This window comes from Pinus tabuliformis, chromosome 5_2 (genome assembly GCF_031772625.1).
Source record: "Pinus tabuliformis cultivar Carrire ecotype Pingquan chromosome 5_2, CPIR1, whole genome shotgun sequence".
Lineage (NCBI taxonomy): Eukaryota > Viridiplantae > Streptophyta > Pinopsida > Pinales > Pinaceae > Pinus > Pinus tabuliformis.
In genome coordinates, this window is record NC_142306.1 from 582,539,493 (window position 1) to 582,547,740 (window position 8,248).

Here is an 8,248-nt window from a genome sequence, read left to right on the forward strand (position 1 = left end):
TGTTCTGTGAAAAAAGGGTTATGCAATTATCTTGATGTTTGGGACTACATGAAGTGGAAAACCCTTCAGAAGGAATAAAGAATCAGGCTCTGAATACATTCTGTTGTTATGATATTTTTCCAGTGATGATGAAGGAACTATCCTGAGTACACCGTGAAGCATGATGCAAATAGTAATTCAGGGTATCCCGAGAATGCCTCAACCATCCACTCCACCTCCACCTCCACCTCTGCCACATACACCTACAACTTCACCTCCACCTCCGCCTCTGCATCAGCCCTTTAACATGGCAAACACAATGAAGATGCCGATGTTTAAATGGGTAGGAAGCAAAGACCCCGAACAATTCTGGTTTGTTGCAAATGTTGTGTGGATAACGCAGCAGATTATTGATGATAATATAAAGGAAGTGCAACTCATCAAAGGGCTACAGGATAGGGTGCTGACTTGGTATATTAAATTATGTTAAGATAGACCTGACGCAATGTTTCCAAAGACTCAACAACCTTTGAACAATGAGTTTAAGAAGCATAAGTCTCACACATAGTCTATAACAAAGTTTAAGGAGATATAGAAAAAGGTAAATGAGTCCTCGTGGGATTTTGATCAGAGGCTAAAATACCTGATTCGGTAGGCTAATATGAAGATCACGGATGATCAACATAGAGACTGGTACATTGCTTAGTCATTGCCTCATTTGAGATTACCATTATCACAGAAGAAGAAAGGAACACAATCAGAGGATGTGAAGATCGTGATAAGTTTGGAAGCCTCGTCAATATAGGATACGAACATTGGAGTACAAAAAATTCAGTCGCAACTGGAAAGCCTGCACATGGAGTTGGAGAGCTTGAAGATAGGGAAGGAAGCTTAGCAAGATATGCACACTGAAGTTTGGTGTATAAAATGCAAAGACAATGGACATGATAAGAATTATTGCCCTGTTTATCAAAATTACTTGATTGGAGGAGGACCTGTGCCTCTAAAGCCTAATAACATTATGGGACCGAGAATGGGAGTACAATTATGGTTCGCTATTTGTCCGATAGCTAGGAAGCACGTGATGGATAATTGTCAGCTCTTGGAGAAGTTTGTTTAGACATCGAAACAATTTTTTTGTACTTTCTGTAAATTAGTTGGACATGATGATAGAACTACCAAAGCTATGAATTAATGATGGAGCAGACCCCTATGTATCAGATGCAGGTGGAAAATCGGCCTCAAGATCAGAGCATTGGTGCAGCGTGCGGAGGATTTCAAGGACGTGGAAGAGGAAGAGGAGGAGGGGCTGGCAGAGGGCGTGGAAAAATCATTTGTTATAACTGTGGCAAAGTAGGACATTTTGTGTGTGACTTTCATAACCCTACACATCATTCTTGTCAACATTGCAAACAATTTGATCATGTGATAGAAGATTTCCCAGTTCTGATTACCAATATGCAAGAGAAAAAGATGCAACAACCTATGCAAAACATATAGATGATGATGGCAGAGCCTTGTGAGGAGGATCATAGCATCAATATTGTAACACACAGTGGTATGGCCATAGGAGAAGATAAGGGAAAGCATCCTGAAGCCAAAGGATGGGTGTGCAAGGCTGCCAAAAAGGAAGTCAGATTTGATCTGAACCAGGATCAAGAAATTTTTATGGAGGCCAAGAAGAATTTTGTTGAAGCTTCTATGTCAGGGAGTCAAGAAAACATGGATGGAAACAATGAAGTTCACGATGTGGATCCCTCACTGCTAGCCACTCTTCTAAAAACTTGTATGAAGTTGTTAAGAGATAAGAAGGTAGTGGAAGGGCTCCAGGAGTGAATTGATAATTGTACGAGAAAAATTAAGATTCCTTCAAAACAACACGCTATAAGGAAATTGGGTAAGCATAAGAAGCGGATAGGGAGCGAGATGAGGCCGACCGCGCATATTTGAGAGTATGTAATGGATCAAGTTATCCTGGATCTAGGATCTGATGTGAACGTACTGCCTAAGCAAACCTGGGAAAGGAGGGGGAGACCTACGCTTAAATGGTCCCTTATACAACTATGCGTGGCCAATCAGTAGAAAATCATTCGTATGGGGCAACTGTATGAGGTAACAGTTGACATTGAAGGAGCAATTGCTCTGACCAATTTTGAAGTAATTGAAATAGTGGATGACAACAATCCTTACCCTGTGCTACTAGGAATCAATTGGGCCTTTGATATGGATGTGATAATTAATCTGAAGAAGCGAAGGATGATATTTAAGAAAAAGGCGCTTAGGGTTATTTTTCAACTGGACCCTGCTGAGGGAGTGCGTCACACTGGACCTGTTCGTGACTATGTGGAGGATGATGACTTGGATCAAATATACAATATTACTACGTGCGATGAAGATTGGATCAACCCCACTACAAATGGGTGGATCACGTGGGAGAGAGATAGTTCTTGTACCTCATATTTAGATGAAGAGATAGAACACTAACATAATAGATTGCATGAAGTATCTATGCTACGATACAATATGATGACAAAATCGTTGCAGTGCTTATCAATGGAGGTAAGGAATCTCTCGCATTATGATGGCTTAAATGATGTTAATTTATTTTTGGATGAGTTTGAAAGGGAGGTGCCGTAAGAGCATTGTTTCCAGGCACTTGAGTTGGCACACTGAGCTACGCCTGCCCGTTTGTGGGGTACACATAAGGATAGCTTCACTGACTAGAAGGAATACAAGCGAATGATGAAGTTGAGGTTTTGATACACTAATACCCATATGACTGAAAAATATAGCGGAAATTATGATTGATGCAAGAATTTTGCACGATAGACTAAATCTTGGGGAGAAGAGCCACAACCAGAATGGGTGCATATCTTCTGTCACACCTTAGATACTATTCCAATGAATTGGTAATTGGAAATAGAGCTACACCATGGGATGATCGAATGGGATATCTTGAGGGAAATTTTCTTGTTAACTTTCAACTTTGAGGATGGATTTGAATGCATTGATGAAGCGCTCCAGGAAATTAAGGCCACTATCTTTAAAACACCTAAAGAGACGATAGAATGGGTTCAACCAGACTGGAATACATAGCTGTGCCATGTGCTAGAATGCTATAATGTGACTGTAGAAGAAGAAGATGAGGATCCATGAAAGATCAACATTCCAGAGACCAGAGGATGATGTGAGGTTGAAGGACCCAAAGCAGTGAACCATGACATAACAGAACCGTTGAAGAATAGGCAAGTAAGCATTGGATCTGACGTGTATCCTAAGTTTACAAAGATAGGCGATTATTAAGATGATTCAAGATACAATTGATAAAGTGGCGAAACTACTGCGCAAATGCCAGGAGTTGTTTCCTACCAAGTTCTTGGACCTAAAAGGAATAGTAGGGGATCTGGGAGTGATAAAGATCACCTTAAAGCCCAATGCAAAGCCTGTAAAATAGAGACCTTACCATCTAAATCCTAACTATAAGGAGAAGGTGTGCAAAGAGCTGGACAAAATGTTGGATGCTGGAATCATTGAGATATTAGAAGAGTCTGAATAGGTAAGCCCTATGTTTGTCTAGGAAAAGAAGGAGCAAGGTGAAATTAGGATATGTGTGGATCTGAGAAAGCTTAATGATGCATGCGTTCATGACCCATTTCCAACCCCATTTATAGATGAAGTTTTGGAGAATGTTGGAGGGAAGGAAGCTTATTCGTTCATTGATGGGTTCTCAGGGTACCATCAGATTAAGATCATGCTAGAAGATTGCAGCAAGATGAGCTTCATGATAGAGTGGGGATGCTCCCTGTACAAAGTAATGCCATTTGGGCTGAAGAATGTGCCTGCGACCTTCTCAAGGGTTGTAATTGCAGCGTTTAAAGAGTTCATCCATAAATTCTTAGAAGTGTATTTTGATGACTAGATTGTTTTTGGATTGGTAAAGTGCCACGTTGCAAGTATGCGCCTTATGTTGGATACTTGTCACAGATACCAGATTTCCCTGAATCTGAAGAAATGTATCTTTTGTGTGCTTTATGGGATATTGCTCGGTCATGTAGTCTGTAAGGATGGATCAATGGTAGACCCTACGAAGATAGTTTTGATCTTCAATTTAAAATCCCTGAAGAATGTAAAGCCATTGTGCGCAATGCTGGGGCACACTGGGTACTATAGAAATTTTATCAAAGCTTACGCATAGATAACTGCGCCGATGGAGAAATTACTGAAGAAGGACATGACTTTCTGCTAGGATGAGGAGTTTCAATACATTCTGGATGTGTTAAAGGAAAAGATGGTGACTGCGTCCATTTTGGTGTTTCCAAACTGGAAGAAAGAATTTCATGTACATGTGCATTCGTCCTGTATTGCGTTGGGTGTGGTATTAACCCAGCTAGGAGAAGGTAAAATTGATCATCCTATAGCCTTCACAAGAAGAAAATTGTCAAAGGTCAAGAAGAACTATTCAAATACAGAGCATGAGGGACTGGCGATGGTCTACATGCTACAGAAATACCAACATTACCTATTAGGCATGCATTTCAAAATGTACACAGATCACTTCGCTCTCAAGTACCTGGTCAACAAGCCTGTGTTGGGGGGGAAGATATGTAGGTGGTTGTTTCTTTTTTAGGAATATGATTTTGAGGTAATTATGAAGCCTGAATGATTAAACACGAGACCAGATTATCTATCCAGAATCAAGACACGCGAAGAACCTACTAGTCTAGAAGACGGATTTCTAGATGAGAAACTCTTTACTGTGTCTGTTGCAAATGATCATTTCACTGATATAATCGAGTCTTTTACTACTCGCACAACCTTAGAAGGATATTATCCCCAGCAAAAAAAGGAATTAGTGGTTTGCGTGGTTGACTTTTCTGTGATCAGAGGACACTTGTATAATATGGGCACTGATGAAATACTACGTCGATATGTTCCAGAGTTTGAACAAACTAGCATCCTCACTGAAGCACATGGAGGCGTAGCGAGAGGACACTATGCAAGCAGAGAAACCACAAAAAATATTTTGTGCATAGGATTATGGTTGCCAATAGTGCATAAGGATTCCAAGGCATATTGTAGGGCATGCGATGCTTATCAAAGTACAGGGAATCCATCGTGGAGGAATGAACTGCCCTTAAATCCTCAGATTTCATTAAAAGTATTTGATAAATGGGTGATCGACTTTTTAGGCCCGATACAACCACTAGGGAAAAAGACGGGTGCGCGGTATATTATTATTGTGACTGAGTATTTGACAAGATGGTTAGGAGCACAACTAGTGAAGGACTGTAGCACTCTTACAGCTGCGGAGTTCCTATTTGAGTATGCCTTGGCAATGTTTGGGTATCCTAAGATATTGATGAGTGATAGGGGTACACATTTTCTAAATGAAACTATTGCCACGATGCTCGAAGAATTTCAGGTCTAACATCAAAAGAGTACACCCTATCATCCTCAAGAAAATGGTACGATTGAAGCATTCAATAAAATACTGGAGAACTCATTCACTAAGGTCTGCAATGTGAAGAGGAACGATTGGTATGTACACATACCAGTGGTCCTATGGGCATATAGGATGACATGCAAAAATTTGATAGGCCAAACTCCATTTAGGTTGGTTTATGGGATAGAGGTTGTGATGCCCATCGAGTATATTGTGTCAAGTTTGTGAACTACAACAATGACTGATATAGCAGATCGTGAGACTATGAAGTAGCGCCTCACGTAGTTGCTAGAATTAGAAGAAGATAGGTTTCTCGCAGGATTTCACCAACAGGTGCGAAAGGAGCGCGAGAAGGCTTGGCATGATCGACATATTAAGATACGCACCTTCAAGGTGAATGACTTTGTCATACTTTATGATAGAAAATTCACAAGTTTCTTGGAAAGTTTCAAATGCACTGGTTGAGACCCTATGTAGTCAAGGAAATTACAGATGGTGGCGCGGTTCAGCTTGCGAAGCTGAATGGGGAATTATTTCCTAGAAGAATCAATGGAAGTCGATTGAAATTGTATCAAGGGATCTTGCCCCTGCACAATGACTACATGATGGCAGAATAGTCTTAGTACTCTAGGCAGCTGCAAGGAGGTGCGGGACTATAAACTACATTGCCCAAAAAGTGGAAAAACGAAGTAAGGGGGCTGTATGACGGAAGTAAGAAGTGCGCCAGAAGGAGCTGCGCCATGAGGGTTATGCCATGGAGGATGGTTCTGGGCAACAAGGTCTAAAAATAGCCATTGGGTGCACTGTAGCTGATTGGATGGCAAAAATCCCGTCAGTAGGAGTGGGTAGGTTGTAGTTATGGCACAAATATTTGGAAATCTGGCGTCAAAGGTGCATTTATGATAAAAGTTTGGAGGGAACGGTTAGATTTGAATTTGAAATCGCCTATAAATCTTGCATGCTAGCCTGCATTACAACACTTTTCTTTCAGAGAATTTGTTGCCAGAACAATTACTATATGTCTATGAACCGAGAAGATTGGGAAGATATTTTTAAGCATCCAGGGCTAGCTAATGTATCTAAAACCTTCCGAAAGGCCTTTGTAGACAACATGACAACCACTAACTCCACAGAAGCTGCGAATTTTAAAGTCGTTCCTCTAAAGCTATTGTCCTTGAAGCCACAGTCCTTGAAATCACATCGGTGGTGAAAGCTGTGCCGTTTGTGCCTACGATGCCAAGGTCGACTAGGCCTAAACCATTCACTACTAAGGGGAAATAGAAGAAACCACATTCTGTTCTGGTGAGGCACACATCGAGGAAGAACCCTATGGAGATTTGGTAGAAAGGGAATATGGACAAATCCAAATAGCCACATGAACCACTAGATCATGATGTAGAGCAACTTCGCGAAGGGGTTGAAGAGTTGGATGCTAAGGAGGACGATGAGCCTATCAATAGTCTCCTGAAGTATATCCATCCATGGAAAGGAAAAGAGAAGGATTCTGGAAAGTTTATGGTCTCTACACCACTATTGCCGGAAAAGGTGGTATTTGAAGGCATGCTCTTAGGGTACATTCCTATACTTAAAATGGATGATTTGGATCTATCTGATCATGAAAAATTTCTGCAGTTGGCTCCAAATAAGTATTTGGTGAAGATCTATTATGAAGAGACAGGAGTCACGTGATTGGAGCCTATGACGTGGGTCACGGGGGCTGAGAAGGCCGGATTGCTGAATATGCTATGGGTATCGTATTTCAGCGGTATCACTATCAACATGGTGTGCATACACCAATTACTCACATTTGTTCATGATGGGTGTCTCTAGCTGGGAGAACGCATCCCCATCACAGATATGATGATCTACCGCATCACAAGGTTGCCCTACCAAGGGGTGGATCTAGCCGAGGAGTATGGAGGCAAGAGTAAAGAATCAAATCTCACAAAAAGAATGAAGAGCGAGTTTGGCTTCATAAAGAAGTCACGCAGATACTCCATTCGCTCCATCACGGACAGGGCAATGCAGTTTGCTGCTTAGATTCTGGCATCTAACGTCATGAGTAAGTGTCAAGCAGACGAGGTTCCAACGCCAGTAATTTAACTTGCTTCCCAATGCACGAAGTGGGTATAGTACAACTGGGCACAATATCTATGTAAATATTTTTGGTTGAATTGTTGCGAAGCACAAGTCGACGGCAAGGCATTCCACTATACCTGGCTGCTATTTTTAATTTCCTTAGTTGCATGGAGACTGCCAGAAGATAGTCAATTCCCTCCATAGGATGTCAATTTACAAGAAGGCATGAAGTTCACTTCATTGTAGGCAACAAAGGATCCGAAGAGGGTCATACAGATGAAAATATTATGGGTGCTGGTCGAGATGGACCACCGCATGATGATCAGACAGAGGCCAAGGTTGTCACCAACCCTGTTTGAGAAGTTGCAAGAATATGCAGAGTTCAAGACAGATTTTCACAACGTATCTATCCGCACACGACGAGATCCGCAAAAGGCCTGGTACAAGTTACCATACTTAGTCAATGAGGCCGATGTGCAGGAAATCATGGGGAAATGGCCAAGGGATTGGATGCACTCCAGAGATCTCGGTGTGAGAAAAACCAAGGACAGAGAGAGTTCCTCTAGGCAGATGATGATAGCGCAGAGAAAGAAAGAGGTTGAGTAGGTGGCAGCACGAGAAAAAGAAGGACGTTGCTGCCAAGGCAGCTGTTGAAAAGGAGCGTGTCACGAAGGAAACCACAATGGAAGTTGAGGAGTCTGCTTCTCAACATGCTGCGGATAAGGAAGGGTCCAAGGAGGAAGGAGG